The 23,365-nt window shown below is 39.7% G+C and overlaps 1 long non-coding RNA gene across 1 annotated transcript in view; it reads right to left on the reverse strand.

Annotated features, from left to right (window-relative positions):
- Window positions 1-1,292: 1,292 nt before the first annotated feature.
- The window catches only part of LOC114674738 (uncharacterized), a 56,192-nt gene continuing 34,119 nt past the window's right edge, over window positions 1,293-23,365 (reverse strand). Inside the window, exons 4-7 of the long non-coding RNA XR_003725849.2 lie at window positions 23,081-23,221; window positions 14,708-14,846; window positions 12,893-13,045; window positions 1,293-1,417 (exon numbers count right to left, since the gene is read on the reverse strand). This is a non-coding gene — a long non-coding RNA (uncharacterized LOC114674738). The remainder of the gene's footprint in view (window positions 1,418-12,892; window positions 13,046-14,707; window positions 14,847-23,080; window positions 23,222-23,365) is intronic.

Genomic DNA, 23,365 nt, shown 5'->3' on the forward strand with positions numbered 1-23,365 from the left:
ACCCAGGTTCCCTAGGAGTTCTATTTCATGTTCTGATGTAAGCATTGGGCCTTATATGTTGAGTGGGAGGCTGCCATTTAGTGGAGCTCTGAGATAAGGGACCAGATAGCTCTCAAGCTTGAGAGAGACACAGAACCCGACTTGAATGGACACAAACACAGGAATGACTATAAATTTCAGTCAGATGAATCACAGGATTTTGTCTCATGGTTTCATTATTTAACATTGGAACACAAACATTTTCCTGTGTCTTTAAATGGCCATGGCTTAAGACTGTGCCCTATAACTTTGCTGTGTATATGTGTTACTGTTTTCCAGTTAGGATTCAGTCCTATATTTTCTCATTAGTAACAACAAAAAGGTGGAATTTGCAAAGAAGTAAAAACAAAAAACAAAACAAAACAAAAAACCCATGTGCTGATCAAGAGAAAAGCAGTCTTATAAAACTGTATATTAAACACTGACACCCTTTTCCATATTTATTCCTTTTTTCAATATGTAGGTAAAAAGTTCTATATATAGTCAACACAATGAATTTACATTTAAATTGGATTTAGCTATACACTGTATTTTAGTATGAATATTCCATAGTATGAATGAAGATTTTCATTCTAAAATTTGATTTCTGACAGGTTTTTGACATTGCCATATAAAATTTGCAATTTCTGGATTTTGGACAATAAAATATTTGCAAAGAACTGTGTGATTGGACTAGTCATTAAGAATTAAGATCTCACCTTGCTCTTTTTAATCTACAAAATCTATTTATACATATATAAACATATATAAATATATATATTTTACATAGTTATGCCTCTGAAAATTAGGATTTTAAAATTATTCCTGAATTTTTATCTCTAATTCTTACTTTCAAATTTTATCTTTAAAATCTCAAAAGAAAGAAAACAAAATTCAATAAATGATAACTGAAATAGGCACGTCTCATATTCAGTCACTTAGATGTGAACCCCAGGAAAACTTTAAGATGGATGTGTTCACACCATTCACATGCAGCTATAATGTTTCATTAATGTCTGTGGATTAAAGATATGAATTTGTGGGCCAAAAATACCATATTCAAACGCACACTCAGTATAACACTGACCATAATTTAAAATATATGGCATTGGCCGGAGTGGTGGCTCACAACTCTAATCCCAGCACTCTGGGAGGCTGAGGCAGGAGGATCTCTTGAGCCTGAGAGTTCAAGACCAATTTATCAATTAGCAATTTAGGCAATTTAGCAAGTCCCTGTCTCTACCAAAAAAAAAAAAAAAAGTCAGGCATGGTGGCATGTACCTGTAGTCCCAGCTACTCAGGAAGTGGAGGTGAAAGGATCACCTGAGTCCAGGAGGTTGAGGCTGCATTGAGCCATGATCATGCCACTGCACTCCAGCCTGGGGAATACAGTCTGATCCTGTGTAAAAAAACATGTATATGGTATTTAAACATTTATATATGCATATGAACAGATATGAATATACACAGAGTCCTGCACACATTTTACTTTCAATATAACTGGATTCATACTATTTGAAATTTTGTCCAAAATCCTCAGCATCACCTTATAATCTTTGAATATATCCATATCAATATATACTTTTGAGTGCCTGAACTTTTTTATATTTTACTTATTTATAAAATATAACTTTTTTATATTTTATTTATAAGAATTATAAGCAGAAAACATATGGTAGGTCAAACCTAGTGAGAAGAAATAATCACTTTTAAAATATTTGGGCTACGTATTATGATCTGTTCCTTTGCATATATAATATGTACATTTATAAACTAATGTTCAAATTCCTCCATAGTATAATTGTTAAAACAAGTTTTCTTCACTGATAACTTGAGTACTTTTCAAATATAATTATTTATTCTTGGAAATAATGATAGGTTTAAAAATACTGGCACTTTTTTAAACTGTTCATATAATTCACATAACATATAATTAACCATTAAAATGTGTGAAATTCAGTGGCATTGAGTACATTCACAATGCAGTGCAAGTACTACCTCTATGTAGTGGCAAATCATTTTCATCACCACAAAAGAAAACCCTGGACCCACGAAGCAGTCATTCCCCATTCCACTCTATGCCGAGCCCCTGGCAAACACTCATCTGCTTTCCTTCACTACTGATCATCACAATAAGTAGCCTTTTTTGTCTTTCTTCTTTCACTTAGCATGTTTTCAAATTTCATCCATGTTGTAATACATGTCAGTACTTCATTTCTTTTTGTAGCTGAATAATATCCATATGTATATATCACATTTTGTTTATCCATTCATCAAGTGATTGATGTTTGCTTGTGTTCACCTTTTGGGCATTGTTAATAAATATATACAGTGAGTATATACATGTACTTGTTTGAGTATTTGTTTTCAATTGTTTGCGGAGTATACTTAGGAGTAGAGTTGCTAGGTCATACGATTATTTCTATGTTTAAATTTTTGAAGTACTGATAAACTGTTTTCCATAGCAGATTCGCAATTTAGCATTCCCACCTTCACTGCAGAAGGGTTCCAATTTCTCCGCCTCGCCACCCATATTTGTTCTTTTTAAGTAATATCCATTCTAGTGGGTGTTAAGTGGCATCATGAAGTGGTTCTGATTTACATTTCTGAAAACACCAATAATGGAAGCATCTTTTCATGTAATTGTTGATCATTTGTATATCTTCTTTGGAGAATTGTATATTTAAGACCTTTGCCTATTCTTTAAATTGACGCATCATCATTGTACATATTTATGGGGTACACATGATATTTTGATGCACACATAAAATGTGTGATAACCAAAAAAAGACAACTGCGATACTTATCCCCTACTGCATTTATTATTTGTGTTCGGGCACATTTCAAATGTGTTTTATCTATTTGGAAATAGCCATTAAATAATTGTTAACTATAGACATCCTAACTGTGCTATTGAACACTAGAACTTACTTCTTCTGTCTAACTGTATTTTTGTAGTCATTAACCCACCTCTCTTCATTCCCTTCCCTTCCTAACTTCTGGTATCCATCATTCTACTCTATACATTCCATGAGATGGATTCCTTTAGCTCCTACATAAGAGTGAGGACATGTGATAATTTGTCTTTCTGTATCTGGCTTATTTCACTTAATATAGTGTCCTAAAGTCCCATTCATGTTGCTGCAGATGACAGAATTCTATTCTTTTTTCTGGCTCAAATCAATAATCTTCCATTTTATATGTATGCCACAGTTTCTTAACCCATTCATCCATCAATGAACACTTAGGTTGATTCCATATCTTGACTACTGTGAATAATGCTGCAATATACATGAGAATGCATATAAACATGAGAATGCAATGTATATATACTTATATTTGATGTACTGATTTCCTTTCTTTTGGATATATACCCAAAAGTGGGATTGCTACATCATATGGTAATTCTATTTTCAGTATTTTTGGGAAACTCCATCCTGTGTCTCATAGAGGCTGTACTAATATACATTGCAGGTAACATTATACAAGCTTTCCTCTTTCTCTGCTTCCTAGCCAACATCTGTTACTCTCTGTCTTTTTTGTAAGAGACATTTGAACTGGGGTAACACGGTATCCCATTGTAGTTTTGATTTGCATTTCCCTGATGATTAGTGACGTTGAGCACTTTTAGATGTATCCATCAGCCCTTTGTGTGTCTTTCCTTCAGAAATGTCTATTCAGATCATTTGCACATATGTAAATCAGATATATTTGGTTTTTTTTCTATTGAGCTGAGTTTTTTTAAGTTTGCAAAGATATTCTCTCTTACTGTAGGTTGCCTCCTCACTTTATTGTTTTCTTTGCTGTGCAGAAGTTTTACTCTCATTTGTCCATTTTTGCTTTGATTACCAGTGCTTTTTGAGGTCTCTTACAAAAAAATCATTGCCCAAAATGATGTCTTAAAGCATTTCCGCAGTCTCTTCTAGTAATTTCATATTTTCGGGTCTTTTCTTAAATTTGTTGAGCCTTGTTCTGTGGCCTAACACATGCTCTGTACTGGAGAGTGTTCCATGTGCTGACTGATGACAAGAATGTATATTCTACAGCAGTCGAATGAAATACTTTGTAAATGTCAGTTAAGTTCATTTGGTGTAGAGTACAGTTTACTTCCAATGTTTCTTTGTCTAGATAAGCTGTCCATTACTGAAAGTGGGGTACTGAAGTCTCCCACTATTGTTGTACACCAGTCTATCTCTCCGTTTAGATCTCCAAATGTTTGCCTTATATATTTGTGTGTTCCAGTGTTGGGTACATACATATTTTAAATTATTCTATCCTCTTGCTGAATTGGCATCTTCTTCTTCTTTTTTTTTTTTTTTTTTTTTTTGAGATGGAGTCTCGATCTGTCGTCCAGGCTGGAGTGCAGTGGCGTGATCTTGGCTCACTGCAAGCTCTGCCTCCCGGGTTCACGCCATTCTCCTGTCTCAGCCTCCAGAGCTGCTGGGACTACAGGCGCCCGCCACCTCGCCCGGCTAAGTTTTGTATTTTTAGTAGAGACGGGGTTTCACCATGTTAGCCAGGAAGGTCTCGATCTCCTGACCTCGTGATCTGCCCTCCTCGGCCTCCCAAAGTGCTGGAATTACAGGTGTTAGCCACCGCACCCGGCTGGCATCTTCACTGTTACACAGTGACCTTCTTTGTCTCTCTTTACAGTTTTTGACTTTATTTTATTTAAGACCAGCCTTTCTTGTTCTTTTTCCATTCCTGTTCATTTTCATGTTGCTGCTGATGTTCCTCTCTGGTTTGAGATCTTTGCCTGAATAAAAGAAGAGTCCCCTAAATTTAATGTACTGGGGTTGCTAGTTTCAACTCCACTTTCAGTCTCAGACTACCCCCCTCAGGGATTTTTCTTCCTACAGGCAGTCAGGATGCCTCCTAGGGATTGAGGCAAGAATAGCATTCCTGCAAGGGACACCAAAATGGAAGAGAAGCTAGCTCTCTGTCTTGATCTCACATTTTACAGAGCAAACTGTGAATCAAGGGAGACTTTTCTTTTCTTTTTTTTTTCTTCCTTTTTTTTGGGGGGGGGGTGGCTGGGGGACAGAGTCTCACTCTGTCACCCAGGCTGGAGTGCAGTGGTGCAATCTGGGCTCACTGCAAGATCAGCCTCCCAGGTTCAAGTAATTCTCCTGTCTCAGCTTCCTGAGTTGCTGGGATTATAGGCGCACACCACCACGCCTGGCTAATTTTTGTATTTTTAGTAGAGACGGGGTTTCACCATATTGGTCAGGCTGGTCTCAAACTCCTGAGCTCAGGTGATCCACCTGCCTCGGCCTCCCAAAGTGCTGGGATTACAGGTGTGAGCCACTGTGCCTGGCAGCATTTTTTATATGATCATCATATTTGTGAAGAGAAACAATTTCCATTTTTTCTTTTCAACTGAGATACGTTTTATATATCTTCATTGACTGATGACTCCGGCTAGATTTTAAGTATAATGTTTAAGACAAGTGGCAACAGTGGGTGTTTTTCTCCTGTTCATGATTTTAGGAGCAAAGTTTTCCATCTTTCCCTCTTGACTATATTATTAGCTGTAGGTTTTAATAAATGCCCCATATATCGTGCTGAGAAAATGATCTTCTAATTATACATTATTGATTGTTTTGAGTTGCTTTTCTGGAGAGATGGACTAACAGAAAGTGTCTACTGCACCATTGTCATTGATGTCACTTTTGCTACCTGTTTTTGAATTTGTAGGAACACTCATCCTTCTTCATAATGTGCCTGACAGAATAGTCATATACGAAAAAGTAGTTACAAGTAGTTAGATAGACAATGAGCAGGGCAGGAAAGGGCTCTCCCCCACCCAGTAGGAATGTCACATGATGGTTCGGCAGTGATCATATTGCCCCTCTAAAATTGATAATTTGGTAGCCTGGGAGAGACAATCTCTTGATGATCCACACCTGTTAATATTAAGCATGTGAATTGAATGCAGGCCCCAGGGAGAAGCAGCTTCTTGGGCATGCGTGTTAAGAGAAAAAAATGGCAAAATGTGACGTTCCGGGTGCATGCCACCAGGAAAAAGAAAAAAGCCTCACATGGGCATGTGTATAACTCCCTGAACACACTGCACAGTGCTCAATTCCAAACGGTAAGGAGAGCACTGCGCATGCAGAAAGCTCACCCTAAAGCAAGAATCATGGGAAAGAGGTGAGCCTAAAAGGTCCCAGGGTCAAGGTTAAAAGGTCTTTTTGTTCTCTTGGCCAGTCAGGCACCCACTTGGATCTCTTCCAAGGGTTCTTTCTTTCCTTTCTTCCCTGTTCTAAAGCCTGTTAAATAAACTTTCACTCCTGCTCTGAATTTTGCCTCAGTCTCATTTTTTGCTTTATGCCCCTCAGTCGAGTTCTTTCTTCTGAGGTGACAGGACTGAAGTTCCTCTGGACCCATATGGACATGCCGCCTGTTACTTGGGGTAACTTGGTTCTCTGCCACCACTAACAAAGTGAGATCATGGGTAATGCTACCTCCAACAGACAAGCACTTTAAAAATGTGGATTGATTTTCAATCCTTTTCACTCCTTTTGGTTCCCATCTCTTTATGTGAAACGACTCCACTAAATAAATAAATAAATAGAATGACCGGGCACAGTGGCTTATGCCTGCAATCCAGCATATTGGAAGGCCGAGACGGGCTGATCATCTGAGGTCAGGAGTTCGAGACCAGCCTGGCCCACATGGTGAAACCCCGTCTCTACCAAAAGTACAAAAATTAGCCGAACATAGTGGAGCCTGCCTTTAGTCCCAGTTGTTCGGGAGGCTGAGACAAGAGATTCCCTCAACCTGGGAGACAGAGGATGTAGTGAGCTGAGATCGTGCCACCGCACGCCAGGCTGGGAGAAAGAGCAAGACTCCATCTAAAAAAACAAAACCAAAAAACAACTCTACTAGAAGATGTGAAACTTTAGGTCCTTTCAGTCTCTAGACTAGATGCCTTTGAGACTATCAGAAAACATACTGGCTCCTGCTTTATCACACCTGGAACAGGCCTGTCTTTGGTGTTCTCAGACTGCTGTAACAAAGGACCATGATACCGTAATACTGCCTGAAAGCCTGCTAACTCTTGCTCCAAGGGACAGGACATAACACACACACCCATCCCCGCCACACACAGCATCTAATGTCTCAGGAAATGCCTGAAGAATATGTAATGCATGGAAACATGTTGTGTTCTGGTGTTAAATGTTGAGACCATGAGATGAAACTGAGTAATCTCGATATGAACTGAACATAGGGACTATGAGGATCACGCCATGTGGAGCATATATGGCAGGGAGTAATGACTGCTGTCTGATCCTTACTCTATGGCTCATGCCGAATTGTTGACTATAAACAACACATGAGGCTAGAACATGAAGAACCCCCAGTTTTCTGGGAGGGGAGCCAGGTCAAAGACCACCAGGATTTGTAAATTGTTTGCCAAAGGTCTCTTCCAAGTTTCAAATAACGTTTTCCTTATTGCACTTTTATCCACCAAGTTTATCACCTGAAGGAGACAATTCGATGCTATGGAACTTTCTGGACTGTAACTGTGTAGTAAATCCTATCCAGATAGACACAGTGAGGAGTATATTTAATTTCTGAAAGAACAGGATTCCTGAGGAGCATGGGAGGGTCAGGCCTCATTTTGTTTTCAGATGGACAGAAAGAAAGTAAAAATTTAACCGTAAGACAAGGTTGCACCAAACTGGACAAATCTCCATGCATCCAGATTTAGTGGCGCCTTTGTCTCTGAGTGGCGTTTTTTCAGACATAAAAGGCGGGAGAAGAGCGCTCCAAAATAGGGCTTCAGTGAAAATGTGAAGCACTACTGCCACCGTGAGGAAGTTGTTTAAAAACAGACTCCGCCATTACGCACTCCTTCCCAGGATGTCGCGCTGTGGGGGAAGGTCTGATCTGGGCCGAGGTGGAAAAGGACTGGGCTCCAGACTAGGTCTTGTTGCCTTCTCCTCTAAGGTCTTAAGAGAGGCCGGGACATTGACGGTAATTTGGTGTAGAAACTGGAGAGTGAGGGGCTTGAAGTGAGGCAGCGGCTGCCAGGCTGTCCTGGCACAGGAAGTCCGGGGCGGGACCTCGGTTCATCCTGGTGTGGGCAGGACAGCAGGAACTCACTCAAAGACGAATTCTGGCTCTTGTGGGCATCTGTCTCCTGTTACTGCCCCTTAGAGCAAGAGTTGGCTGGCTTTCCCATGTTGTCATCTTGCTACAGGTCTTTGGGTCTCTTGTGGCATCAGTATCCGCGCACAATGGACAGGGTTCTTCCGAGGGAAATTTACAGGATTTGCTCTTCTTCACTCTCCAGGTTCTATACCAAGACACTGCCAAAGTCCACATCTCTTTTAAGGCGTTGGACGAGAAGGCAAGGAGGATCAGTATGGGGCCCAGGCCTCTTCCACGTCCCCACAGATAAGACCTTCTCCAACAGGTAGTCCTCAGGGGAAGAACTTTGTTGTGGCTTAGGGTGTCTTTAAACTACCACCGCACGATGGCAGTAGTGCACTAGATGTGCCAAGATGTGTCTTGGATCCCTCTTCTCCCGCCTTCCCTGTCTGAAAAAACGCCACCCAGATACAAAGGCACAAGGAAATATGGCTGCCTTGCTTTTTGCTGAGTTTGGAGCCATCTGGTCTTACTCTGGCACTTTTGTTTTGTTTTCCATCTTAAATCAAACCAAGGCCTAAACCACCCACCCTCATCGGGAATCTTACTCCTTCAGAAACTTAAAATCCTCCTAACCTAGTCTATATGATTATTACTTACCTCAGACTTATAGGTCCAGTAGTCTACATGGCATCAAACTGTCTCTTCAGGGAATAAATTTGGGAATGAAGGGACAAGGATAAAATCGCTTGAACCTCAGAGACCTTCTCTAGCAAACAAGTTACAGACCTTGGTGGTCTCTGACCTGGCCCCTCTCCCCGACAACCAGGAAGTTCTTCATCTTCTAGCTTATGTGTTGCATTGTAGGCAACAATTTGGCAAGAATCATAGAGGAGGAACCAGAAAGCTGTCATTACTGCATGCCATATGTGCTCCACATGGCATGATACTCATACTACACATGTTCAGTTCCTGTCTAGGTTACTCAGAGTTTCAGCTCATGGTCTCATCATTTAACATCAAAACACGGCATGGTCCCATGACACTACATATTCTTCAGGCATTTCCTGAGACTTTAAGTGGTGTGTGTGTTTGTGTGTGTCTTTTTTAATAATTTGTATTTTAGATATAAGTCTTACAGTATTCTCCTATTAGTTAATTAAAGAATAATGCTTGACAAAGATTGAGAAAAATCAATGTGCTAATAAAGATGAAAAGCACTACCATACAATTTGTCAAGGCAAAAAATAACCATGTGGATTATTTCCATATATATGGAAATATATACAAATATATATATAAATATATGAAAAATATATAAATATATATTTTTATATACTTTATACATAAATATATATTTTTAAATATAAATACATAAATTATATTAAATAATGGATTTTTATATGATTATATATAAATATATATTTTTATATAACATATATAAATATATAAAAATATAGATATAAATAAATATATACGTGTATATATATACACGCTTTTTCTCTTTGGGGGGACCAAAACTTTCTCTGTCACCCAGGCTACAGTACAATGGCGCAATCTCGGCTCACTGTAACCTCCAAGTTCAAGCGAATCTCCTGCCTCAGTCTCCTTAGTAGCTGGGATTACAAGCACAGGCCACCAGGCCTGGTTAATTATTTTGTATTTTTCGTAGACATGGGGTTTCGCCATATTGGCCAGGCTGGTCTCAAACTCCTGACCTCGAGGCATCCAAACACCTTAGCCTCCCAAAGTCCTGGGATTACAAGTGCGACCCACTGTACCCGGCTATATATACATTCCTAATTTCATGCAAATAATAAATCTGTATTGAAATTGGGTTACACTCTACATTGTGGTTTGGAGCAGATCAAGTATGTATTTTAACAAAGCTTTCAAGAGCATTAATTCATTTAAATATCATCAATACTAAACGTTGTTTTCAACATTTCAAGTCTTCAGTGTAAATGAAGGAAAATCTGAAAAATATATGCTCAAAAACATTCCTTTAGAAAAGCAGACACTATTTATTTATTTATTTTTGAGACGGAGTTTTGCTCTTTTTGCCCAGGCTGGAGTGCAACGGCCTGATCTCGGCTCACCGCAACTTCTGCCTCCCAGGTTCAAGCGATTCTCCTGCCTTAGCCTCCCAAGTAGCTGGGATTACAGGCATGCACCACCAGGCCTGGCTAAATTTGTAGTTTTATTAGAGATGGGGTTTCTCCATGTTGGTCAGGCTGGTCTTGAACTCCCGACCTCAGGTGATCCGCCCACCTCGGCCTCCCAAAGTGCTGAGATTGCAGGCGTGAGCCACCGCACCTGGCCAATTTTTTGTTTAAATTATTACAGATACATCACAATGTGCATACTGGCTCTATAGAATACATACTTGACTATATGTTTGGTTTAAGTTTCTGACATGTTAGAAGTAGAGTAACACATACTTTATCATTTATCTTACGGTGTGGTAGGTTTAATCCTCAAGGTTCTATAATTTTTCTTTTCTCCCTAAATTAGAGGCAGGGAATGGTTATTTATGAAGACACAGAGAATAAAATTAAGATTTTGTGATGGGCCAGGCGCGGTGGCTCACGCCTGTAATCCCAGCACTTTGCGAGGCCAAGGCAGGTGGATCACGAGGTCAGGAGTTGGAGACCAGCCTGGCCAATATGGTGAAACCCCGTCTCTACTAAAAATACAAAAATTTACTGTTTGTGGTGGTGCACGGCTGTAGTCCCAGTTGCTTGGGAGGCAGAGGCAGGAGAATTGGTTGAACTCAGGAGGCGGAGGTTGCAGTGAGCCGAGATCATGCCACTGCACCGCAGCCTGGGCAACAGAAGGCAACTCGGCCTTAAAAAAAAAAAAAAAGAAAGAAATTGTGAGGGATAAAGGGACTACCTGGTACAGATGAATGACATGTATCCAACCTAAATGGGAATGAGAGGCTCATTGCCCCTCCACACTACCTTTCATTGCAGAATAAACCAATCAATCTCCTTGTCACTGCCACTGGTAGTTGGCTAGCTGTGATTTCCTTTCCAGGCTTCCATCCACTGCCCAGGCACATAGCCACTTTATTAAAGATAGCTAGCAAGGGGTGAATAAAAGATCACTTAGCCTAAAGAATTCTAGGTTTGGCACCACCAGCATTTCTACCTTCAGATATGAGACACTGTCCCATAGGTAGGTCTGTATTCTTCCATGAAAATGGTCGGATCAAACTATTCCTCCATAGGAGGGAGGCAGTTTAGCAGATGTCTAAGTTTACTTTAGGTGAAATACTCCGGGGAGGTAAGATATCCTTTTTGTCCTTTCCAGGAACAGGGATCATGGGGAAATGTTTCCCCTAGAGTCTCCAGGACATTCATGCATGCCAATATCATCTATGTCTGCAGATCATCACTCAACTCAACAAAACCAGCTAGAGTGAGAGCTAGACACAGTGAAAGATGTCAAAAAAGCCAGGCTACCCTAGAATGCCTTACCCTGGAATGCCTGCCTGAATCCTCAGAGGCCAGGAGAGGTCATACCTGAACAAGCTCTTGAAGCACTGTAATGTCACAGTGCAGAACCAGACTAACATTAATTCCTTTCATTAAGAATTCAGATACTAAGATAATAAACTCTGAGGAAGAATGTCATGAGGATCAAGTCACCCATACACTTTTAGTCACCCTTATTGATTCTTCAATTATGAGTCATAGAGTATCTGGAGGTCTCCATACCAAAGGTTGGATATCTTCATTAGGAAATGGATTTGAAGCTGCTAGAGAAAATACTAGCTTGGATGCAGTACATAATGATTTGCTCAGGCCTAAACAATGCCATACCTCTCAAGGACATCGAACAGGAAAGAGCCACCTATCTGCCCTCCTTGAGAGAACTGAGATGACATCGGGGTCCCATTATGACAAAAGACTTTCTCCTGAACTTATAAAGTCACAGAAGCTGCTGGCTTGTGCGCTCAGATAATTGCTTAGGCCTTCCATCACATTCTTGGCCTTCATCCACTTTAGCAAATCGGCTCTCCTAAAAGATGATCTGGCCCTCATAGGCATGTTAATGTATCCTCACTCCTCTACAGAGGTCCCTCTAGTTGTAGGCAACGGTGTTTAGAATTTTTGTGTATTGAGGACCATGTGAATGACACTGGCTTCAGACAGATGGTCCCTGGAACTGGCCTGTCCATTGCAACCTAACAATGCTGCTGTAAATGTCACAGCCCCATAACACAGGGACAACCAGATTGCCTAAAACTCCCAACGGCATATTCATGACATAAATGCCCCAAGGGTCTGCATTTGGCTGTGTCATCTTCTAATCTTGTCCCCACTATGAGGAAACTGAGGCCCTGTCCTCTGTTTCCTGTACTAGGACTTCCTGGAAGCAGTTGGCTTAGTCCTGGTCTCTCACTCAGCAGATACTTCACTAAGACTTTGCATTTGTCCATTGCTTCTGCCAGGCCTCAGAGAAAAGGGTAGGAATGTCAACTTGTCTTGGGCGACTTTTCCTTCCGCAGCTGCTAGGGCTTACAGGGAGAAAACGTTCACGGCTTTGGATGTTATGAAACTATTTCCGCACGATGGCAGTATTGTGCGAGAAAAGCCAGCTAATTTTGTTCCAGTTGCTCCTCTCCCGCCCATCACTTTTCAAAAAAAAGGCCAAGAAGAGACAAAGATACCAGAAACTATGGTTACCTAACATTTTGCTACATTTGCGTAAAGGTATTCCACTTTTGGCATTTATTGGATATTAAACTGAGGTGTCATCCACTCACCCTCATCGAGCATCTCTTCCTTTCAAGAATTCAGTTTCTGCTCAACCAAGTCTTCTCATTTCTACTCCTCTTCACTTAGCATTGTGTCTGCAGTGCTCTATTATGATATCAAATTGCCTTGTAGTATTGGGGACCAACCTCAGGGATCCATGTCTAAAGAGAAAGAAAAAAAAAGATGTTGACATTTAAGGTCTTGGAGGAGAGCAAATCTAGGCACCAGGCCACGCGTTTCTTCTCCAGACTCCCTACCCAGGTTCCCTGGAAGTTTTACTCCATGTTCAGACCTAGTCAGTAGGCCTTGTATGTTGAGAGGAAGGCCGTTATTTAGTGGGGCTCTAACATAAGAGTCCAGATAACTCTCAAGCTTGACAGACACATACAACCCTACTTGCATGTACACAAATACAGGAATGACTATAAATGCTAATCAGATAGATCCCAGGAATTTGTTTTACGGTTTCATTATATAACATTGTAACACAAACATTTTCCTGGTTCATTAAACTGCAACGGCTTACAACTATGTCCTATGAGTTTACTGTGTATGTGTGTTACTGTTTATCAGTTAGGAATCAGTCCTATATTTTCACATTAGTAACAAAGAGGTGGGATTTGCAAAGAAGTTAAAAAGATGTGGTGATCAAGAGAAAAGCAATGCCATACAACTGTGTATTAAACACTGAAGGCTGGGCGCGGTGGCTCACGCCTGTAATCCCAGCACTTTGGGAGGCCGAGGCAGGTGGATCACTTGAGGTCAGGAGTTCGAGACCAGCCTGGCCAACGTGGCGAAACCTCGCCTTTACTGAAAATATAAAAATTAGCTCGTGTCACATGCCTATAATCTCAGCTACTTGGGAGGCTGAAACAGTAGAATCGCTTGAACCCAAGAGGTAGAGGTTGAAGTGAGCGAAGATCACACCATTGCACTCCCGCCTGGGCATCAAGAATGAGAATCCATCTCAAAAAATAAAAATAAAAAACACTGATACCCTTTTTCATATTTGCTCCCACTTTCAATACATAGATAAAATTTCTGTATATACAGTCACAATATATACAGTCAAACGCCACAATAAATTTACATTTAAATCGGATTCAGGCCAGACGCAGTGGCTCACGCCTGTATCCCAACATTTTGGGAGGCCAAGTCGGGCGGATCACTTGAGGTCAGGAGTTTGAGACCAGCAATTTCTTGATTTTAGACAATAAATTATATACAAAGAACTTTGTGATTGTACTAGTCATTAAAAAATAAGTTCTGATTGCTCTTTTTAATCTAAAAATGTGTTTATACATATATAAACACATATTTACATATCATATAAATATGTATATTATACATGCTTATACCTCTGAAAATGAGGATTTTAAAATTATTCTTGAGATTTTAGCTCTAATTCTTACCTTCAAATTTTATCTTTAAAAACTCAAAAGAAGGAAAACAAAATTCAATACATGATAATTGAAATAGGCATCTCTCACATGCAGTCACTTAGATGTGAACCCTAAGAAAACTGTAAGACGGATGTATTCACACCACTCACATGCAGCTACATGGTTTCATTAATGTCTCTGTTTATATAACTGTGAATTAAAGATATGAATTTGTGGGCCAAAAATATCATATTCAAACATATACTCACTATAACACTGACCATGATTTAAAATATAAGCCATTGACTGAGTGTGGTGGCTCAAGACTGTAATCCCAACATTTTGAGAGGCTGAGGTAGGAGGATTGCTTGAGCCTGGGAGTTTGAGACCATCTCGGGCAATTAAGCGAGTCCCTGTCTCTACAAAAAATACAAAATATACCTGGGCATGGTGACATGCACCTGTGGGCCCAGCTGCACAGGAGGTGGAGGTGAGAGGATCACTGGAGCCCAGGGAAGTCGTGGCTGCTGTGAGCCATGATCACGCCACTGCACTCCAGCCTGGATGACAGGGTGAGACCCTGTGTAAAAAAACATATATATGGCATTTTAAAATCTGTATATGCATATAAACAGATATGAATACACACACAGTCCCACACACATTTTACATTCAGTATACTTGGATTCGTGCTGTTTGAAATTTTGTACAAAATCTTTAGCATCACCTTATAATCTTTGAATATATCCATATCGATTTATACTTTTCAGTGCTTGAGTTTTTTTATATTTTACTCTAGAAGAAATTTAAGAAATTATAAGCAGAAAACGTATGGTAGGTCAAACCTAGTGAGAAGAAATAATCACTTTTAAAATATCTATGCTATGTATTATTATCTCTTTCCTATGCACATATAATATGTACATTTATAAATTCATGTTCAAATTCTCCTGTAGTATAATTGTTAAAACAAGTTTTCTTCACTGATAACTTTGAGTACTTTTCAAATATAATTAGTTATTCTTGGAAATAATGATAGGTTTAAAAATATTGACACTTTTTAAACCTGTGTTGGTAAAATTCATGTAACATAAGAATAACCATTAAAATGTTCAAATTCAGTGGCATTTAGTACATTCACAATGCACTACCTCTATGTGGTAGCAAATCATTTTCATTACCACAAAAGAAAACCCTGAACTCATTAAGCAGTCATTCCCCATTCCACTCTATGCCCAACTCCTAGCAAACACTAATCTACTTTCCCTCAGTACTGATCATCACAATAAGTAGCCTTTTTTGTCTTTCTTCTTTCACTTAGCATGTTTTCAAATTTCGTCCATGTTGTAATATATGTCAGTGCTTCATTTCTTTTTGTAGCTGAATAATATCCATATGTATATATCACATTTTGTTTATGCATTCATCAAGTGATGGATGTTTGCTTATGTTCACCTTTTGGGTATTGTCAATAAATATATACAGTGAGTGTATACATGTACTTGTTTATTTGTTTTCAATCATTTGTGGTATATACTTAGGAGTAGAGTTGCTAGCTCATATGGTTCCTTCTATGTTTAAATTTTTGAAGTACTGATAAACTGCTTTTCGTAGCATTTCCACCAACACTCTAGAAGAGTTCCAATTTCTCTACCACCCAACTGATATTTGTTCTTTTTAAGTAATTCCCATTCTAGTGGGTGTTAATTGGTATCATGAGGTGGTTTTGATTTACGTTTCTGAAAAGACTAATAATGGAAGCATCTTGCATAGAACTGTTGGTTATTTGTATATCTTCTTTGGAGAATCGTATATTTAAGACCTTTGCCTATTTTTAAAATTTACACATAATTGTACATATTTATGTAGTACATATATTTTCATGCATCCATAAAATGTGTGATAACCAAAAAAGGATAACTGGGATACTCAGCACCTAATGCATTTATTATTTGTTTGTGTTGGGAACATTTCAAATGTTCTTTTAGGTATTTAAAAATAAGCATGAAATTATTGTTAACTATGGTTGCCCTAACTATGCTATTGAACACTAGAACTTACTCCTTCTGTCCAGCTGTATTTTCGTAGCCATTAACCAACCTCTCTTTATTCCCCTCCCTTCCTAACTTCTGGTACCCACCATTCTACTCTATAGTTCCATGAGATGGATTATTTTAGCTCCTGCATATGAATGAGGACATGTGATAATTTGTCTTTCTGTATCTGGCTTATTTCACTTAACATAGTGTCCTACAGTTCCATTCATGTTGCTGCAGATGACAGGATTTTATTCCTTTTTCTGACTTAATAATCTTCCATTTTATATGCATGCCACATTTTCTTAATCCATTCATCCATCAATGAACACTTAGGTTGACTCTATATCTTCGCTATTGTGAATAATGATGCAATGAACATGGGAATGCATATATCTCTTTGCTGTACTGATTTCCTTTCTTTTGAATATATACTCAGCAGTGGGATTGCTGCATCATATGGTAACTCTGTTTTTAGCTTTTTGGAGAAACTCCATCCTATGTCCCATAGTGGCTGTATTAATATACATTTGCAGCAACAGTATACAAGCATTCCTCTTTGCTTCCTAGCCAGCATCTACTATTTTCTGTCTTTTTAGGAAGAGCCATTTGAACTGGGGTAATATGGTATCTCACCATGGTTTTGATTTGCGTTTCCCTGACGGTTAGTGATGTTGAACATTTTTTCATATATCTGTTGGCCATTTGTGTCTTTCTTTCAGAAATGTCTATTCAGATCATTTGTCCATTTGTAAATCAGATATTTCGTTTTTGGTTATTGAGCTGAGTTCATTTTACATTGCGATTTGTTACTCCATTGTTAGATGAATAGTTTGCTAAGATATTCTCTCTTTCTGTAGGTTGTCTCCTCACTTTACTGTTTTCTTTGCTGTGCAGAAGCTTTCTAGCTTGATTTACTCTCATTTGTCCATTTTTGCTTTGATTGCCGGGGCTTTTCCGGTCTTATACAAAAAATCTTTGCCCAGAACAATGTCTTAAAGCATTTCTGCAATCTTTTCTTCTAGTAATTTCATATTTTCAGGTGTTTTCTTAAATTTGTTGAACCTTGTTCTGTGGCCTAACATATGCTCTATACTGGAGAATGTTCCATGTACTGATGACAAGAATGTACATTTTAGAGCAATTGGATGAAATAATTTGTAAATGTCAGTTAAGTTCATTTGGTCTAGAGTATAGTTTAATTCCAATGTTTCTTTGTCTAGATAAGCTTTCCATTACTGAAAGTGGGGTACTGAAGTGTCCCTGTATTGTTGTACACCATTCTATCTCTCTGTGTAGATCTTCAAATGTTTGCCTCATTTTGCTCTCCAAATATCTGCGTATTCCAGTGTTGGGTAGATACATATTTCCAATTGTTATATCTTCTTGTTGTATTGTCATTTTCATTGTTATACAGTGACCTTCTTTGTCTCTCTTTACAGTTTTTGACTTTTAATCTATTTTATCTAAGTATAGCCTTTCTTTTTCCCTCTTTTCTTTTCTTTCTTTCTTTTTTTTCTTAATGGAGTCTTGCTCTGTGACTCAGGCTGGAGTGCAATGGCATGATCTCGGCTCACTGCAATCTCGGCTCACTGTAATCTCTGCCTCCTGGATTCAAGGGATTCTCCTGCCTCAGCCTCCCAAGTAGCTGGGATTACAGGCGTGTGCCAACGCATCCAGCTACTTTTTGTATTTTTAGTAGAGACAGGGTTTCACCATGTTGACCAGGCTGGTCTTGAACTCCTGACCTCAGGTCATCCGCCTGCCTCGGCCTCCCAAAGTGCTGGGACTCAAGCATGTGCCACCATTCCCAGCCAAAGTATAGCCTTTCCTGTTCTTTTTTCCTTCCTGTTCATTTTCATGTTGCTGCTGATGCCCTCTCTGACTTGAGGTCTTCTTTGAGTAAAAGAGGAGTCCCCAAATTTAATGCACTGGGGTTGCTAGCTTCAACTCCACTTATTGTCTCTAACTGCCCTCAGAGATTTTTCTTCCTACAGGCAGTCAGGATGCTGTCTAGGGAGTGAGGCAAGAACAGCATTCCTGGAAAGGACACCAAAATGGGAGAGAACCTAGCTGCCTGCCTGGATCTCACATTTTATAGAGGAAACCGTGAGTCCAGGGGGAATTTTCTACGTGGTGCCTAGCAGCTTCTGGTTGGAGAAGAAGTCCATCATGGAGAGAGAAGTCCATTAATCTTACCAGCTGCTCATATGTATTCACTTTCTTATGGCCCCACAGATCGTCATAGTCTCAATTTTCAGTTCTGCAATATTGATTGTGACAATCTCGACACTAGACAGCTGTTTTTAGTTTTTTGGGGGATAACGTCAGATTGCTTCCACTCTACCATTTTGGTGACCTCACTCTCCCTTGGCCTATTTTTTTTTAAATTGGGTTGTCTTTTGTTGTTTTTAAGAGTCCTTTATATGTATTGGATATTCGCAGTTTTTAGATAATTGATTTGGAAATATTTCCTCCCATTCTGTAAGCTGGCTTTTCAAGTTCTGAATTGTGCACTTCGATGCAAAAAGTTTTTAATTCCAGGGAAGTCCAATTTATTTTTTCTTTTGTTATTGGTGCTTTTGGTTGTATAGCTAAAAAATCATTGCCAAATCTAAAGTTCTGAAGATTTATTCCTATAGTTTCCCTGAAGGTTTTATAGCTTTAGCTCTTACCTTTAGACATTTGATACATTTTGAGTTAAGTTTTGCATATGATGTGAGGTAGAGGTTTAACTTCCTTTGGTATGTGGATAACCAGTTGTCTAAGCACTATTTCTTAAGGGGTCTATTCATGTCTCATTAAATGAACTGGATAACTTTGTGAAAAGTCAATTGACCAGAATGTCTTGGTTTATTTTCAGACTCTTCATCTCTTCCATTAATCACTGTGTGTATTCTCATTTGATCATCACCCTGATTTGATTACTCTAGCTTTTCTAGTAAGTTTTGAAATCTACAAGTGTGTCTTCCACCTTGGTTTTTCTTATTCAAACTTTGGTTACTCAGATCTCTTGCAATTTAATAGGATCTTTAGAATTTGCTCTTTCTTTTTCCCAAAAATAAATGCTCATGCGAATAATAATTAGGATTACATTAAATCTATAGATCTCTATGGCTAGTATTGCCATATTATAAATATTTAGTCTTCCAACTCATTACCACAGGATGTCTTTTGTAAAAATCTAGGTAATCTTTAAGTTCTCCAATATTTTGTGATTTTCAATGTACAAGTCTTTCATCTGTTTAGTGAAACATTCTCCTTAAAATATGATTTATTTTGAAGCTATTATAAATGGAATTGCTTTCTTAATTCAATTTTCAGATTGTTCATTGCTAGTGTACATAACTATAACTGATTTTTACCATTTAATGTTCTATCCTGCAGGGCTTGCTGAATATTGTTCATTAGCTCAAATATGGTTTTTCTGCATTTTTAAGCATTTTTATAAGATCATCAACTTTATGAAGAGAGATAATTTCCATTTTCTTCTTTTCAACTTGGATGCCTTTTATATATCTTCATTGTCCCATGACCCTGACTAGAATTTTAAGTGTACTGTTCAAGAAAAGGGCAAAAGTGTGCATTTTTACCTTGTTCATGATCTTAGGAGGAAAGTTTTCAGTCTTTTACTCTTGAGTGTAATACTACCTATAGACTTTTTATAAATGCCCCATATATTGTGTTGAGACAATGATCTTCTAATTATAGATTCTTGATTGTTTTGAGTTGCCTTTCCGGAGAGATACACTACAGAAGTTCCCTAATGCATAATTTTCATTGATGTCACTTTTGCCACCTGTTTTTGAATTTGTAGAAACAATCATGCTTCTTGAAAACATAACTGCCACAATAGTCATACATGATAACGTGAAGTGAGATCATGGGTAATGCCATCTCCAACAAATACTATTAAAACATAGATTGATTTTCAATCCCTTTCACTGCTCTTGGTTTATGTGTTTATGTACAGCAGTCCACTAGAAGAAGATGTAACTCTTCCTCGATGCTCAGTGGTTCAATTTCTCTTTATGCCCTTCTAGTCTTCTCCAGACAATTGGGTACCCTTGAGACCCTCAGAAAACTTGCTCGCTCCTGCTATATCCCACTTGGAACTGGTCTGTCCTTGGTGTTCTCACATTGCTGCAACAAATGACTCATGCCTCACAGCAGAGTGACACTGCCTGAAAGCCTGCTAACTCTTGCTGTAAGGGAGAAAACATAATGCACCCATCCATTCCCCACATAGGCACTGTGTAAAGTCTCAGGAAATACTTGAAATATATGTAACACATGGGAAATGTTGTATTTTTATGTTAAATGATGCGACCATGAGATATAACTCTGAGTAACCTCGACAGGAATTGAACATATGTACTATGAGTATCATTCCATGTGGAGTATATGTGGCGGGCAGCAATGACAGCTATTGGATCCCTCCTCTAAGGCTGATGACAAATTACTGCCTATAATGCAACACATGAGGCTAGAACATGAACTCCCTGGTTGTCTGGGCGGGGAGCCAGGTCAAAGAACACCAGAATTTGTAAATTGATTGCCAGAGAAGATCTCCAAGTTTCAAGTAATTTTCTCTTTATGCCTTCATCCCTGAAGAAGATAATTTTATACCATGAAATACACTGGCCCTGTAACTCTGTGAAATAAATCATACCCTCAAAGACTTGGGCAAGAGGATATTTAATTTCTGAAAGCAAAGATTCTTGGTGAGGGCGGTTTTTGTTTGATTTCAAGTGGAAAACAAAAGCAAAAGTGCAGCAGTAAGACCTGCTGGCCCCAAACCGGGATAAATATAAAGCAGCCATGTTTGGTGGTGCCTTTGTCTATGGGTGGCGTTTTTTCATACAAGAAGGGCGGGAGTAGAGGGCTCCAAGACAAGACTTCTTGGCACATCTGGAGCACTACTGCCATCGTGAGGATGTCGTTTAACGAAACCCCTACGCCATTATAGAGTTCTAGTGAGGGCTACCTGTTGGGGCAGATCTGGTCAGGTAAGAGGTGGAAGAGGCTTGGCCTCTATGCTGGGAGTCCTTGCCTACTCCTCTAAGGCTTTAAAAGAGACCTGGACATTGGCGGTATCTTGCTACAGAACCTGGAGAGTGAAGGTTATAATAGCAAATCCTGTAAACTTCCCTTGGAATAACCCTGTTGATTGTGCGCGATGCTACCAGAGACCCAAAGATCCATAGCAAGATGACAGCTCGTGAAAACCCGACTCTTGCTCCAAGGGGCAGGAACAGGAAAGAGATGCCCATAAGAACCTACATGTGTCTTTGAGAGGGTTCCTACTGTCCTGCCCACACCAGGAGGGACAGAGGCAGGGAATGGCTGTTTATGAGGACACAGAGAATGCAATTAAGATTTTGTGATGGGCCAGGCGCGGTGGCTCACGCCTGTAATCCCAGCACTTTGCGAGGCCAAGGCAGGTGGATCGAGGGACCGAGGCCCCGCCCCACGACTTCCTGTACCAGGACCGCCTGGCGGCTGCTGCTTCACTCCAAGCCCCTCACTCTCCAGGTTCTACACCAAGATACCGCCAAAGTCCAGGTATCTCTTCAGGCCTTACAGGAGAAGGCAACAAGACCTATAGCCTGGAGCCCAAATCCTCTTCCACCTCCTCACAGACCAGACTTTCCCCTACGGCGAGGCTTCCCGGGAAGGACGCTGTAATGGCCTAGTCTGTCTAAACGATTTCCTCACGGTGGCAGTAGTGCTTCAGATTTTCAAGGACACCCTGTCTTGGAGCAGTCTTCTCCCGCCCTTCCTGTCTGAAAAAACGCCACCCAGAGACAAATGGGCCAGGAAACATGGCTGCCTTGCATATTGCACAGTTTGGGGCAACCTGTGCAAATTCCTGTATTTTTGCTTTTCTTTTTCATGTGAAATCAAGTCAAGGCCTAAACCACCCATCCTCATCAGGAATCTTGTTCTTTCAAGAAATTAAATGTTTTCCAGACTTAGTCTACGTGGGTTGGCTCAGCACTTTCACATGGTATCAAAATGTCTGTCTCAGGCAGGAAATTAGACTGATCAGAGAAGAAAGGCGAGAATAAATTATCAGAAGCCTGGAGATCATCATGAGCCACCAATTCACAAGTCTAGGTGATCTTTGACCTATTCCCCTCCCCAGACAACCAGGCAGTCCTTCTCCATTTTCTCAGCTTATGTGATGAATTGTCAGACAGTGTTTGGCAGGAGTCATAAGAGAAGGCCAAGACAGCACACATCATTGTATGTAATACATTGCTCCACAGAGCATGATACATACACTTACATCTGTATAAATTCCCATTAGAAGTTACACAGTTTGGGGGCAGACGCAGTGGCTCACGCCTGTAATCCCAACACTTTGAGAGGCCAAGGCGGGTGGATCACTTGAGGTCAGGAGTTTGAGACCAGCCCGGCCAACATGGTGAAACCCTATCTCTACTAAAAATAGAAAGATCAGCCAGGTATGGTGGCCCACACCTGATGTCCCAGCTACTCAGGAGGCTGAGGCAGGAGAATCGCTTGAACCCGGGAGGTGGAGGTTCCAGTGAGCCAAGATCACGCCACTGCATTCCACCCTGGGCGACAGAATGAGTGAGACTCTGTCTCAAAAAAAAAAAGTTACGCAGTTTTAAAAATTGTCCTATGTTTAACAGTGAATAATTTATTTTTCCACATGTTCCTATGTCATTAAATATTTTTCAGCTTCTTCTTGTGATCTGAGTGTGTGTGTATGTGTGTGTGTGCCTGCATGCGTGTGTGTGTGTGTTACCTCTTATCTCTTAGGTATCAGATTTACAATATCTTCTTATTAGCAGTGGTATTTGCAAGCCAGGTAGTTGCGTGTTCCTGTAGTTTCAGCTTCTTGGGAGGTTGAGGCAGGAGAATAGCTTGGACCCAGGAGCAGAGCAACCTGAAGAACATAGTGACACCTTAGTCTCTTAAAAAAAAAAAAAAAATTTAAAGAGTATGATGTTTGCCACGTAGTTCAAAAATAATCTTGTGTACACCAAGAAGAAAAATACCATAAAATCTGTTAATACAACTGATAATATGT

This window comes from Macaca mulatta, chromosome X (assembly GCF_049350105.2).
Source record: "Macaca mulatta isolate MMU2019108-1 chromosome X, T2T-MMU8v2.0, whole genome shotgun sequence".
Classification (NCBI taxonomy): domain Eukaryota; kingdom Metazoa; phylum Chordata; class Mammalia; order Primates; family Cercopithecidae; genus Macaca; species Macaca mulatta.